At 36.5% G+C, this 15,885-nt stretch overlaps 1 long non-coding RNA gene across 2 annotated transcripts in view; it reads left to right on the forward strand.

Annotated features, from left to right (window-relative positions):
- Positions 1 to 15,885, forward strand: part of LOC138832850 (uncharacterized) — a 178,718-nt gene that overhangs the window by 19,833 nt on the left and 143,000 nt on the right. For both annotated transcript variants that reach the window (XR_011373710.1, XR_011373711.1), the window contains exons 3-4: positions 11,113 to 11,274; positions 14,892 to 14,966. This is a non-coding gene — a long non-coding RNA (uncharacterized lncRNA). The remainder of the gene's footprint in view (positions 1 to 11,112; positions 11,275 to 14,891; positions 14,967 to 15,885) is intronic.

Below are 15,885 nucleotides of genomic sequence, written 5' to 3' on the forward strand. Positions count from 1 at the left end.
TTAGACAACATAATCATAAATATTATATAAATATTATATTAATATCTATATACCACAAAATCTTGTGATATATCAAAAGCTCTGTGATACAGAAATATATATACACATATATATGTATATGCATGATATGCTGGAGCTGCAATAAGTGAACTGCAATATAGCAAGGGATGTAGGGATTGAACTCAGGGCTTTGTACTTGTCAGGCAGGCATTCTACTACTTGAGGCACATCACTAGCTCTCTTGGCTTTTGTTACTTATTTTGTCCAGAAGAGCCTGGACCACAGTCCCCCTATTTATATTTCCTGTGTAGCTGGGATAACAGCAAGTGTACACCATAGACAGATGGGGCTCTCATAAACTCCCCCCCCCAAGTTGGCCTTGAACCAAGATCCTCCAAATCTCAGTCTTTTGAGCAGCTAGGAGTACAGATATGAGCCATCACATAAGATTCTTCTTATGACACAATTGTAATGGTGGGGAGCAGATTGGTGGCTGTTAGAGGTTGAGTTGGAAGAAAGAGGACATGAAGAAATTTCTTTGGAGTAATACAACTCTATGTACTAATTGAGTTTAGCCAAAAGGTCCTGAAACAGCATAGTTTCAAAAATCTAAACATGTGATAATGTTTCATAGAACTAAGCACCAAAGGAAATAAACAGAATGCACATAAAAACTAGTGAGATATGAATAAAGGCTATATTTTAAGTAAAGGCTCTGTACTACTGTCAATGCCTTGGTTTATTATAATTTTAGTATGTTATGTACAATGTTATTACGGGGGTAAGTGAAGGGTTCACAGAAATAACGTACCCTTTTTTTCTTTTGAAACTTTCTGTGAACCTGAAATTAATCAATTAATTACTTAATCTATTTTTTGTTAGTTTGTAGGGCTTTAACTTATAGCCTGGGTGCTGCTGCTGTGCTTTTTTGCTCAACACTAGCACTCTACCACTTTGAGCCACAGCTCCACTTCCGGTTTTTGGTGGTTAATTGGAGTTAAGAGCGTTGTGGACATTTCTTCTAAGGTTGGCTTTGAACCACAAACCTCAGATTTCAGCCTTCTGAGTAGTTAGAATTACTGCATGAACCACCAATGCCCAGCACCTGAAATTAATTTAAATTAATAAGTTAAAAGATAATGTTTCTATTAATAGAAAGAATATTGTTTTAGAAAAGGAAGTGAGTTGGGTTTGGAACATTGTAGATTGTTTATCATATATTCTTATGTACAAATCTGTAGTCTGGGAAAGGAATCTGGATATGACATACATATGGGAGATGACATTTAAAGTCAGGAGACTTGTATAAAATCATCAAGGGCAGGAATGTAGAACAGGAAGAAAATAACAAGGACTAAGCCTTGGAGCACTCCACCATGGTACAGCATGAGAGAATGGAATGGAACCTTGCAAAATAATAATTCCAACTTTACCATTTGCCGTCTTCTGAAAAGTCCTTGGTGCATACAGGTGTGTGTGTGTGGGGGGGGGGATGAAGAGAGAGAGAGAAAGAAAGAGAGAGAGGAATGTTTAATAGATCTGTTTCAATAAGTATACAGATTTGATTTACTGGTACATTGGAACTTTTTTTCATTGCTATGACTTCTTTCTCTTTTCCTCTGTACTGAATCAATTTTAGCAAAATTTTATAGGTATCCGGCTTCTTCTCATTAGTTGAGTTGTTCCATGATTTTGCGAACTGTTGTTCTTGCAATTCCTGTTGGTAAATAGGGATCATATATAGTAATCTTAATGCTTGGGGGGAAAATCAGCACAAGTTCTATTAAAGGAGGATGTAATAGGTATTGTGAGAATACCTTCCCTAAGAAGGAAATAACGATACATTCAGGATAAAAAGTGTTCTCATTATCTTCCTTTCCTTTCCGAAATCATGGCTCATCTATGTTCCATTCCTTCTCTAGCTGTTTTTATTGGTAACCAAATCTGCTTTGCCACCATCTTTTCTTTTAATTATCATTGCTATTAATGATACACAATTACCAAGTCTTGTGTAAACTTGATTTTTCTCCCATTTCATCCTTTCAGTCATTATTTCACTGAGCTAACCAATTGTAATTACTTTATCAGTTTTAGCTTGTGGAGTTCCTTGCCTAGAGGGAGAGGAAATTTTGTGTGTGTGTGTGTGTGTGTGTGTGTGTGTGTGTGTGTGTGTGTGTGTGTGTGTGGTATTGGGGTTTGGGGATTTGAGCTCAGGGCTTCAAGCTTACTTAGGTGGGAGGTTTACCTCTTTAGCATGCTCCCTTTTAGCCTGCTTCCCTGCTTTAGAGAGAAGTTTATAACATCTAATGCATATGTTGGGAACCAAGAAGGGAATGACTGACGAATTAACCTCAGGAAGGTAGAAAAGAACAAGGAATTAAATCCCCAAAAAGGGAAAAGAAAGAAATAATCAAGATAAAGGTAAAAAGTAATGAAATAAGACAGAATATCATCTTAAACATAAATTGCCCTTGTGCTAGAGATACTGATCAATACAAATTAACAATATTAGGAATTAAAGATGAGACAATGTTTTATTTCCTATAATATTAAAGAAGTTATATGAGGATATAAATTTTCCAGTAAATTAAAAATGAAATAAATTAAGACAATATGCTGGAAATGATCTGTACGATTTGGGGAGGAGGAAAGTAGGAGAACAATGAGGGAAGGGGTAATAAGTTTGACAAGAAAAATGTACTTATTACCTTACTTATGTAACTGTAACCCTCTGTATATCACCTTGATAATAAAAAAATAAGAAAATAAAATAAATTAATTTCTAGTAAAATACAGTTTCCTGAAATAAACATCTCTTGTTAAAATAAACAGAAATAGACCTTTGTCATATATACTGTGGAAATTTTCCTCAGAGTTTTTTCTTTGTTTACTCACATAATATAAACATTTGAAATTTCTTTTTTTTTAAATTGTGAAAATACCATACAGAGGGGTTACAATTACAGGGCAAGATAATGAGTACATTTCTTATCAATCATTGTTGCCTCCTCCTTTCTTTCCCCTTCCCACCCCTTCCCATCTCCCACCCCGCCATGTGAAATTTCTTATATGCTTGAATTCATTGAACCTTTTACTATAATTTATTTTACAATTACTCTTAGTTGTTCTTAATATAGTTCCCTCTAGTTTACAAAGATGTGTACATGTTTAAAAAATAATTGCTTAAAACTTCTGGAATTTAGAGTAATGTGTGATGTGAGGAAAAGGCAAGGAGTCAACTTATTTTTTTAGAAAACAAAACTACTGAAATAACAAACCAATATTGTCTTTTTGATGTTTTCTTGATAAAATATTTAAAATGTGTGCGTATGTGTGTCTTTTTATCCTTTTTGGAAGGGAATATGGTACCATGCTTGCTAGGCAAGTGTTCTACTGTTAAGCTGTTATTATTTTTTTTTACTTCTCTGTTGATTCTTCTGTGATATTGCTCTTTATGTGTTTTCCCCCTTTACCGTTCATTCCTTTTACAAGGAATTTAATTTTATTATATTAAGAATTCCATGAACTTTATTTAGATGTTTTGTTAAAGCTATGTGCTTTTGTGTAGAAATCCAGGGACTTTACAGAATATATCAAAGTGAATAAAAGTATAGGTTTGATTCTGACATCCTTTATTTGTAAAATGGAGGTAGTAATACTTGATTCAATACTTCAATATTTAATACTTGATTAAAATAGGTTAAGTATGAATAACAATTATTATATTACCTTTAAGTTCCTTTTGCTATCATTAATAGTATTGGGTGTTTTCATGCTTAAATTCTAACATCTCTCTTTGTGTGTGTATGTGTGCATGTGCATACTTATACGTGTACTTGACAGTAGGGGAGTCTGAGCTCTGGGCCTCATGCTTTCCTTTAACTTATTCACTCAAGGCTGACACTCTATTACTTGGACCATTTCTCTATTTCTGTTTTTTTTTTTTTTTTTTTTTTTTTTTTTTTTTACTGTTTTTGTTGTTTTTTGTTTTGCCAAGGATACATTTGAACCACAATCCTCAGATCTTAGCTTCCTGAGTAGCAAGGATTGCAAGTATGAGGTACTGGTGACAGGTTGTAATATCTCCTCAACCCCTGCTTGTTTGTTGTTGTTCTTGGTTCTGGGGCTTGAACTCAGGGTCTGTGTGCTGTCCCTCAGCTCTTTTTTGCTCAAGGCTAGTGTTATACCACTTAAAAAAGTAGTATAACTCAGTGCCACAGAGCCACTTCCAGTTTTCTGGTGGTTAATTGGAGCAAAGAGTCTCAAGGACTTTCCTGCCTGGCCTTTGACCTGCCATCCTCAGATCTCAGCCTCCTGAGTAGGTAGGATTACAGGCATGAGCCACCAGTGCCAGGCTTCCCCCATTTTTTAATGTAAATATTTAATTATCTTGCAAATTTCCATGGTTTTCTTTGTATCAATCGTGCTTTTGGATTAGATTTATTCACAGATATTTTAAACTTTGTATGATTTCACATGAACTTGGATTTCTTCCATTTCATCATTTTTCATCTTGGATGTTATTAAGTCAAGGCTTTGAAAACATGTATTTATCTTTTATTTGCTTACTTTGCTGAAATTAAAAAATAATTGAAAAGATTTTCAATTGATTCTCATGGGCTATAAATAATGATTTTATGTCCTTGTTTCTAGTAAAGTACTTGTTTTTATTTTTTAAATTGAATTCAACAGAAGAATGATAATGGAGTATTTCATTACATTTGTTCTTATTTTTAATGGAATTGCTTCTAGTGGTTTACCCTGTTGTTATATTGGTTTAAAAAAATAGAGATTTTTTAAAAATCAAATTGAGAAAGCATCCTCATGTTTTATTTTGCTGAACTTTGATTTCGGCTTTTGAAGATCTCCTTTGAATCTACCATATTTTAGTTAATACATTTGTATACAATTGCAAACCACCCAATATAGTTATTTATATGTTTGTAAGCTAAATGTCATTTCCACAAATGTAAGCTAAATGTAGATTCTTTGCCTCTCTAGGAAACCAGTACTTGAAAGGGGTCAGGGAGCTCCAAGAGGAAAGAGGTTGATCCATGAAGAGTAGAAGAGGGGGAAAATACAGACAAGAATCTAATATCTATCCTGTAAAATTAAGAAGAGTGAGGGAAGGGTGGGTAGGGGAGGAATGGGGAAAATGTTGAAAGGGATGACATTGATAGAAATATATTGTATTCATAAACTGCTTTTGTTAAGTGGCAACTCCTTTGTACAACCACTTAAAGATAATAATAAAAGTATATAAATGAAAAAGAAAAAAGAAAAAGTATTCTCTTCCCATCAGTTAAGACTTTCAGGCTATAAACTCAAGTGTGCAAGAAAAGTAAATGAAGCCAATTTGTATGTAAAGCCTCTTCCAGTTAGCAAGAACTTAATCTCACTTCAGGAGTTCTTCTCCCTCTCCTGGGCACTAGATTGTGTCAAGGCATAGGGGTAGAGTGGGCGCCTGATCCTGTGCCATCTCATTTTTCTTTTACATGGTTCTCCATTTTTCTCCTCTTTCAATTGTGGCAATTATAAAGCAAGGACGGGCTTCCCATCCTCTGTTGGGCAGGCAGGAGAAGCAGCAAGGATCCCTGTATTCTTTCTCCTTTTTCTCTCATAGATGGCATAGGGAGTACTGTAAAAGCATAGATTTCAGAGAGGCCCCAGATGTCCCTTCTCTTCCCTTAACAACTAATCCCCTACTGTAGGTTTCACAGCTCACTAAGCTATGAAGTGGGGTATGGAATGTGGGTGGTAAGAATGAGGAATCAGGCAGCACTGGGAGAAAGGAGGGAGGGGAGAGGGAAGAATGCAAGGAGGGAAATCCCAGTAGTAAATAGAAAATAGCAGGTCTATTCTAACACACAGGGAAGTCTGCTAGCTATCCCTTGTGAGGGATGTCCTATATTTATTATTCTGGAAATAATAAAAAGGAAGAAGTAGGTAAACCCAAAATGTTTCCTTTTCAATGTTTCTGACTACCTATGCACATATTTGGTAAATATTCTGAATATTTCACATCTATGTCCTGTAATATTTTTAATACATATTCTATACACACATACAAGCTTGTATTTTGAATCTCATTCTATATGAGTCATCGTATGTGTGTGTGTGTGTGTGTGTGTGTGTGTGTGTGTGTGTGTGTGTGTCCCCGTGTTTGTGTGCATAATGCTTTCATATAAAGGGCAGAAAATAGAGCGGTTAAAAATCTAAATGGAAGGAACAGGATCGGACCAATACCAATGATTTTTAGCACAATGTGTCCACTGGGAGAACAGAGGAAAATGATCTGTTGTCAGAGTGTGCCTGAACAACAAGGGCTTTGATTTCCTGGGGAAAAAAAGCCTGCTGCACATTCTGCCCGCTCCTTTGAGAGTGCCCAGACAGGATGACCAGCTCCTGGAAAACCATTATCGTCAGTGTTGTCTCCTATCTGCACCTCACACATTGCCATTTCTTTCTTAAGCTGCAGTCTTGTGCTGTTGTTTTTTTTTTTCTTCATCTGATTCACTCTGAGTCATGGGGTGCACATTCTCATTGTGATGGGGTGCACTGCAGAGAGGGCTGGCTTGCTTGTTCTGCACCATTAAATTCTTGCTGTGTCTCTATCACAAATGGTTTGGGGAGTCACAGCACAGGAAAAAAAAAAGAGGAGTGTGAAGGTTCTGCTTGAGAGGATTCAGACTAGGAGAAATGGGATTAAGGAAAAGGATTTTCTGTTTTCTTTTTCCTAAAAAATGAAAGAATACTCTGCTTCATGAGCAGCTCAATCTCTGTCCTGGTTCTGAAGCAACGCTAGGGGCCTTTCAACATTAGCATTGTTTCCTGATGAAGAATTTCATCTGAGCACGCCAGGTTCCCAGGCAGGCAGTGGAGACTGATGGGAGCCCCTTAGTATCAAGATAGCATTACCAAATGCCAAATATCCTTGGTTGCTATCTTCTGCAAACCCATTAGTATACAATCCTTCAGCAAGGAACTGAAGGATGTTATCCTAATTACACTGAAGGGACATGATTTTCCAGGACATGAGAGCTTTTTTTGTTCACTAAGAGCCCACCGATGCTGAGCATAGCTTGAAAAATTTAATTTCAACAAAAGTGGCCTTGTACTCAATGAGAATTACTGCCAAGGAGAGAAGACAAGGACACTGTGCCTCAAAGATATTAACATCTAGAGTAGAATGGAAATATGGTGTATATTTCTCCTTTCTTTCTTTTTTCTGCCTTTAATACAGTTATTCCAAACACAACGATGTTGCATTTAGAATATGGAGATTTATCTTTTGCAGCAAAATGTTAAAATTCAGTTGATTTGCCATATTAGTAATAATTCCATCTACAAGAGACTAGAATCACAACATCAGTACTGGGATAGAAAAACACAATTGTTGCATTCGTGGTGAGCAATTGGAAGAAAATGTGTCAGTGATTTAGAAACTATTTTTTTGTGCATTTATCCGAGTTCTTGGTATTAAGGAGAAATGTTCAGAATGGAAGGTATGGAGGATAGCACTTTTTTTTGTACTGGAGTAAATCATTTTAGTCCAGGGTCCTTCTATTGTTATAAGTTATAGGAAAGCATATTTGCCCTGCATAACTGTGCAGCATGCAGTAAAATACATTTCCACTGCTTGTGAATTCAGCTCACGGCCTTCTTGTAGGCTGCAAGGAGGTTCAAGCTATTCTAAAATAGTCATCATAGTCCATTACACTCTGTTCCCAGCAGCTTTTGTTCCCAGCTGCTTGTGATACTGCAATTGTGAGAGAAAACTTAAAATCTATTCTGTCTTTACTCATAGTAGAGCTATCATTTTATTTGTTCAAAACATTCTTGAATAATCCAGAGCAAAGTCAACATTTCAAAAGAGACTGTTAAATTCATATTTATTTTATGTTCAAAGTAGTACCTTGGGAGAAAGATGCTTCTGGAGATCTTGGTTTAGTTTACATGTGATAAATAGATCATTTAAGATGATAATTTAAGCCCTAAAGATTTACTTTAAATATCTGTGTTCTCAGAGAAAAAGCATTTTGCATAACTATTTTCAAAATTATTTAACTCTTCTCCTCCTCTTCCTCCTCCTCCTCCTTCTTTTTTTTTGGTGCAGGAGTTTGAACTCTGGTGCTTGTTTTTGCTAGCCAGGCACTTTACCACTGAGCCACACCTTCAGCCCTTAAAAATTAATTTTAACTCAAAATTACATCAGTTTAACCTCTAAGTAATTTAAAAAAGAACCTATGGTATTTTTAGATTATGTTTAGAGTAAAATTATCCTCTTTTTGCATGCCTGATATTATAGGTAGATATACTTTGAGGATTAGAAAAGCAATGAAAATAAAACACATACCTTCATACCATCTTCCCAGAAGCTCTAAAATTAATAACATAAAAACAAAGCAGATAAAAATGAATCTGGTTTGTTTCAAGCAAGATTGGGGGCAGGGACAGATTCCTATCTATTATTGATCGTAATGGCTTGCTGTTGTCCCAAAGATGCTTCATTTAACTTCAAGGGATTTTTGGAATGAGAAAATGAAGACCCAGGAGAACACATGGCTTTTCTAGGAACCTCAAGCCAGTTAGTATTGAAGTGATAATAAAAGTTAAGCTGTACTTTGGTTCCATCACCCAAGCTCACTCTCTGATACCTGCTTATTGAAATGCTTTCTTCTGATCTCTTCCCTATTTACAAAACATAATCTTCATATCTGGATCCTATGCAACAGGATCCTATGTGCTCCAATACCCAGGTATTTATACATCCATTTTAGGATCCTCGTAATCTGATCATCTTCCTACACTGTTCTTTCAAGTCCTGGTGCCAGACTGGCTGGTTTCTTCAGTGATCTTTGAAGCACCTCTAAGCATTTCCTTCTTTCTCCAATTCTCGGTCACTGTTTAACCTATTCTTTAAGGTTCCTATCAGAATTTTTGAAGTCTGTTCTGACTATACTAACCTGTAGTCACCACTTTTTATGTATATGCCAGTTCTTGAATTCAGGGCCTGGGTGCTGCCCCTTAGCCTTTTCTTCCTTTTCTTTTCTCTCTTTCTTTCTTCCTTTCTTTCTTTCTCTCTCTTTCTTTCTTTCTCTCTCTCCCTTTTTCTTTCCCTCCCTCCCTTCCTCCCTCCCTCCCTCCCTCCCTTCCTTCATTCCTTCCGTATTCCCTCCTTCCCTCCCTCCCTCCCTTCCTTCCTTTTTTTGCTCAAGGCAAGTGCTCTATCACTTGAGCCACAGCTCTCCTTCTGGGTTTTTGGTGGTTAAATGGAGATAAAATCTCATAGACTTTCCTGCTTGGCCTGCTTTTTGAACTCCAATCTTTAGATATCAACCTCCTGAGTATCCAGGATTGTGAGCCACCAGCTCTCAACCACTTTTGACTTTTGGAGACTGTAATTTTGTGTTTTCTGCATTAAAAAAATAGTTAGGCATATGGGCAAGAATACTTAGGTAAGAATATGCATCATCTCTTCAGTTAAAACAAGTTCTAAAAAAATAACAATTTAGATTCTAGAAAGGCATGAACTATGGTGTGTTTTGTTGACACAGTACTGTGTGTGAACACAAGCTGTTATGCGGGTGAATTAAACTGGTTTAGCGTGATGAAAAGCCATACATGCTCTAGGTTAGCCTGTAAGGTTCATCAGAGTACTTTTCAGGTAGCCAATTAAGGTTACTCAAGTTCACTCGAATCCGTTTTTCTTTTCCATTGCTAAAAATTGAGTCAAAGCAGATTTTTCTACTTGATCTAATTCTATAACTATGACAACAGTTTAGTTAATGAATTCTAATTGAATATGAACAGATGGCCATAGTAATTACAACTTAAATGTTACATGTAACCATTTACTTCTTTAACTTTTCAATATGTATTTTTTAACTTCCTCAGTACTGTGAATGAGATTCTTTTTTCAGATATTAATAGTAAAGACACCCAAATCCCTATTTTTTCCTGGAGTGAAGGTGTCCCTATTACCTTATATCCAGTTGACACCTCAGGTAGTACTTCATGTCTCCTCTACCTCCACACTTTCTGTCACTACTCCATTACTATCTTTGTGTCATTGGAGTTTGGAAGGGAGATGCTGTCACATGTTATTGGAAATGAAAAGCAAAGTCAGAATTCAGATTGGTTATTTTGTTTGGCAGTGAGGAATGGCTTCTCTAATTAGGTTTATGTTATGAGCATTTTAATATACATTGTTTAAAACTTCAATTTGCAGATTTAACTGAATTCATTGAAAGCAAATGAACAATACTGAACATAATTAACAATATTTTAGTTTTCCTAACCTGTTCTCTTACTTAGAAGCCTCTAAGTGGTATCATTAATAGTCATTTGATCAATCTTAGACATTTTTTCATACATTTTTCCAGAAATTGAGAAATAGATATCTCTAATGATGGGTAATAGATTTCCTTACAATTTAGGATGATTTCCGCTTCTTTGCTTTCAATGACACAGAGGAAAATTCAGTTGAATTGTGAGTAGATCACAAAAATAATATTTGAAGATGTTCCATTGAGTGATTTTGGCATGTAAGGTGGAAGAAGATCAGAGAGTTGGATATTTCTATTGCAAATTTTGCTCCAATTCTATCTATTTTTATATGTGAACACAGATTCTAAGAGCTTACAAAAAAGAACATTAGCGTTGATACTGAACCCAATCTCACTGGAGCAATAAATAGTTTTCATCCACTAAAACATGAATGAGAAATCTCTTCCATCCTTTTAAAGAAAAATTTCAATTATTTTCTTTTTATGTTTAAAATTTTAAATGGATTTATATTGCTTCTGAGAAACTATATGTTAATAACGATTATAGTACTTATTCAATCCAGAAGTTAGAGTATTATTCTTGAGAGCCTTATGAATATCTACATATTTTGTTGAAGAGGATGAAAAGTGATTAGTAAAATATTTTCAAGTGTGAAGGTGTTTTACATGAGGATATTCTATGGGAAGAGGGGGTCAAAATACAAATTCAAAGGGAAACAATAATGGTAGAATATTTCTGAGTATTAAAAGATGTACTTATTCATAATATGCCATTCCTTTTGAGATAATTCTTGCAAACATTTTATTCTTTTTTCTTTGTCAGGACAAGGGTTTGAACTCAGAGCCTCATTCTCCACCAGTTGAACTGCACCTCTCCCTCCTTTTTGCATGTTAGTTCTGAGCTGGACTTTTGCAGTCTTTTTGTCTGTGCTGGCTTCAAATCGTATCTTCTGGATCTCAACCTCCTGAACAGCTAGGATTACAGGTGTGAGCCACCAATGCCTGCTTTTCCATTCTTTTAAAATGCCAGTATTTGCAGTACTCCAGAAATCAAATTCTTTGTATCTATTTAGGTTTAAAAGGAGATAATTTAGATGTAAATTAACAACAGGCATATAGTTTCTCAATATTATTTCAGAGGGATGCATAAACAAAATGTTAGAGGAAACAACATCTTTTTAGCTCTCAAGCCTTTCTTGGTACTTTCCTCTCCTTTTCTTTCCATTTCCAAGACATTCTGGTTTCCTTTCAGTTCTTTGAATACTCCTAGTTGTTTCTTGTCAAAGGACTTTCTTCTTTCCTATCTAGTCAATGACACCAGTTTATATTCAATATTTGCTCAACTATTTTTTTTTAACTCAATGGTGTCTACTCAGCTTTCAGAGCCAAACTTAAATAATCTTAGGGAAGACTTGTCTAAATTATTGGCCAAAGTTACATTTCTTAGGCTATGCCCTATCTCATTAACACTTTAATGTATTTCCTGTCTATCTCCTGTTACAATTGTGATTTACTAAAAATTATCTTTTAAACTATGGATTGCATAAGGACAGAGACCAAGTCTCTCTTGCTCATTATTATATCCTGAAGGGAGTGTAGCATAGACTTACTGATGCCAGGCCCAATATTTGTGAGTGGAAGAATAAATGATGCATCTCATTCTTACTGAATAGTATGTAGTCTTTGATACTTGTAGAGTATGATTTTTCATTAATTTGAAGAAGGAAAAGATTGCAATAACTAGTATATGTCTGAGTCAAGCAGAAAAGGTCAGATAAGTTGATGTTAGGGGAATGAACCCCAAGATAAGTATTTAAATGTTTTTTTCTTTCATGCAATTGTTTCTAACATATTTATAAGATGATTTCTATGTTGCTTTGTATGTCCCTCCCCCCATGGTATAACCCCTGCTTTCACTGTATTTGATGTTGGTATAATTTGTGGAGGGGAAGGGCAAAAACAAATCGTTTAACTAGGGATACAGGTGGACCCATTGCAACAATGAGATGTCCAAGTCGTTATGTCGAAAACGAACTTTACAACTTTGGTGGGGTAGGGGGGAGGATTGGTAAGGGGAGGTGGGGGGAGTATGGGAAGGGATGGGAAGGGGAAACAAAGAGGAGGCAACAATGCTTGGTAAGAAATGTACTCATTATCTTGCCCATGTAATTGTAACCCCTCTGTACAGTATTTTCACAATAAAAAAAAAACCAAAACCAAAACCAAACAAAAAAAACTTTGTAAACAATTACAAGTAAGACTATAAGATCAAATTAGGAAAGACAGAAGGAGAAAAAAAATCAACCTTTGTTCAACTGTTGACCATTTCAAGTAAATATTGTGTCCATTTAAGTTCTCTAATATCATATTAGAGTTGCAGAAGAATTGTTGGGGAATATGCTTGTGAAAGATGAAGGAGAGAGAGTGGGAGTGGGTGGGGAGATCTTTCAGACTGTGATACAGATCTGAGATCTGGGAAAGAGAAGGCAAAGGAAGGAAGGCTTGGTAGGATGGGTTTTGGTGAGCAATGTAGGTCTAAGAATGTATCAGACAGATCAGGGGAGAGTTCTCCAGCCCAAGGCACTACTTAGAGGAGTTTGTAGCCTATAGGAACAAACTGAGAACTTGGGGTCATCTAGGGGAAGCATGGTTTTGATGCAGATTTGGGGGTGAATTCAGAGGTGTACATGTGAAGCTGTTGGTCCATTCTGCTCCTGACAACAGGATATTTGGCACATTGTCATTCTTGCCACACCCAGAAATTTAATGAAGCATCATCCTCACCATCATAGTCTAATTTATGTACTGCGATACTATGCCGGGCCAGGGCAACACTTTCATTCTCTAATTTCCATTGGTAGTACATGGAGGGTATTTTTCCTTGACAAAGGGTGAGCTTATCCAATCAGTGTCACGCAGCAACCTGGCCTAACTACTATTTGTCATAAGCTAATTGCATATTCCTATCAGCATGGCTTTTGCTTCTTTGTGACCAACTGTCCATTTACTCCTCGAACTGACAGATTGGCCATGATGAACCCAATGTTCAGTTAGAGAATAGTGTCGAAGAAATAAGGGATGAAGGTGAGCTTTTAGCAGACAGTTTGGCGTGCAAGTTCTCTAGGGTGATCCCACTTGAAAAATATTGAAACAAAAATACAGAAACAGTTAAACAATGAAGCCAATTCCAATCCCACTCACCGAAAACCTGGCATTGAACTGCATTTTGGAGGACTGTGGAGACCAGGGATTAAGGTATTACTATTGAAAGGGACCAGAGAAGAAGAGTTGCTATTTTTCCATTGAGAGCTTCATCTATCGGTTGCCAAGTCACCCTTGGAGGAACAATTTCAAGTATAATCACCATGGTGATGCCACACAGGTCAATGTGTACTCTTCTACTCACGACTACAATTTCACAGGACTTAATTTTAGGCCCAGTTCTTTGGTCTCTTTGGGGGATATGTAATTATGAATCAATCACAAAGTACATTAATACTAATTATATAGAAGGTTAATATTAAAATAGAATCAAGAGGAAAAATCTTTCAGCTTTGCTCCCTCTTGTTATCTGACATCACCTTCTCAGGGCATCCTGTTTCTGAGTGGTATAATTACATTATGGTTTTGCTGCATGTTTTTTCCTTCTCTGCTGACTCTTCACATTAGGTATTTGTCGGCTTTTTGAAGTATGGACTGATACATTCAGTGTGTTTTTCACATGCAGTAAGTATCTGTTTCCAGTGTCAAAAGAATACAGGGGCCTCTGTTCAAGATAAGAAGATTCCTGGTTTTTCTCTTGCCCTATAGATTGCCTCAGTGAGAGACATGGATAGATCGGAAAAGACTGGAACTCATAAAAGCCACATGGGTGTAAGTGGGTGTATGTGTGTGTGTGTGTGTGTGTGTGTGTGTGTGTGTGTGTGTGTGTGTGTGTGTGTGTGTGTGTGTGTGTGTGTGTTTATGAGTGCATGCTGTCCTATGGCTTGAACTCAGGGCCTGGGCACTGATTTTGAGGCTAGCACTCTACCACTGGAGCCACAGCTCTACATCTGGCTTTTTAGTGTTTAATTGGAGAGTCTCAATTGACTTTCTTGTCCAGGTTGGTTCTGAACCATGATCCACAGATCGTAGCCTTTTGAGTAGCTAGGATTACAAGGTGTGAGCCATCAACACCCAGCCCACATTGCTATTTTTGACTTGTATATTTTTGACTTAGAATCTAAAAAAGTTGATCTCATAGAAGTTGAGGGTAGAATAGTGGTTACTACAGGCTGGGAAACATAGTGGGAAAGAAGGAGCACATAAATGTTGGTCAACAAGTATTAAATTGTACTTAGATATTTGCTTATAATTTGTTCCTATGAGCGCTTAGTATACTATTGTACAGTAAGATGATTATAAGTAAGTATAATGTACTGTATATTTCAAAAAAAATTAGAAGAGGGCTAGAAGCATAGTTCTAATGATAGAGTACCTGCCTAGCAAGCAGGAGATCCTGAATTTAATCCTCAGCACCATCAAACAGAAAAGAAACTAGAGAAAGAAAGAAAGAAAAGTTAGAAGGAAGGATCAGGATTTTAATTGTTTTTTTTATTGCAGGAATTGGATAAACACTTTTAGATATAGAGAAGAATACTCGGGCTTGAACACCATACAAGATGAACGTTTATTGAGGTATCGTACATACTCAAATAATATATATGTATATATATAGTGCCAATTTAAAAAAGATATGGCTCAAGTAGTAGAATTCCTGTCCACAAATCAAAGGCCCTGAATTCAAACCCTGGGACTGGTAAACAAGAAAAGAGTTAATGAGAGGCCTCAAAAAAGATTTGTACAAATTACTCTATTATGTGTAGGTTAATTTAATACAGATGTCATATCTTTAAGAAATGGAACTGACTGATAATGGTTTGGTTTCTTTATGGCATGGGAAAACTGTCTTACAATTGATTGTGAAAATAGTGGCACAACATTGTGAACTTTAAAGGGAATTTTCAAAAAAAATCTATTATTTAAAAACAGTTTCTAGGGGATGAGGGGCTACAGAAAACAAAAGCTAGGGAGAGAAGCCAGACTAAGGAAAATAGGAGGTGTGTGGAGCTTGAAAGACAAACAACAACAACAAAAAAAACCAAAAATATTTTCTAGGTGATTAATTAATTGATTGATTGAGACAAGGTTTTTTTTTTTTTTTTTTTTGGGTCAGTTCATGGGGCCTGAACTCTGGCCCTGGGCACTGTCCCTCAGCTCTTCAGCTCAAGGTTAGCACTCTACCACTTGAGCCACAGCGCCACTTCCGGCTTTTTTCTTTTTGCTTATGTGGTGCTGGGGAATCGAACCCAGGGCCTCATGCATGCAAGGCAAGCACTCTACCACTGAGCCACCTCCTCAGCCCCCTGAGACACAGGGTTTTACAATATAGATCAGGTTGGCTGAATTCTCCTGTCTCAGCCTATTCCAGTTGACTCTTTTGAGCCAGCTCCTCATTAACATACAGACCAGCACTTAAAACTCATTGATTAGCCAGGTGTGGGTGGCTCACTCCTATAATTCTAGCTACTCAGGAGGCTCACATCTGAGGATTTTG

The sequence above is a fragment of the Dipodomys merriami genome, unplaced genomic scaffold (genome assembly GCF_024711535.1).
Source record: "Dipodomys merriami isolate MVZ:Mamm:240054 unplaced genomic scaffold, mDipMer1.0.p SCAF_20, whole genome shotgun sequence".
Taxonomy (NCBI): Eukaryota; Metazoa; Chordata; class Mammalia; order Rodentia; family Heteromyidae; genus Dipodomys; species Dipodomys merriami.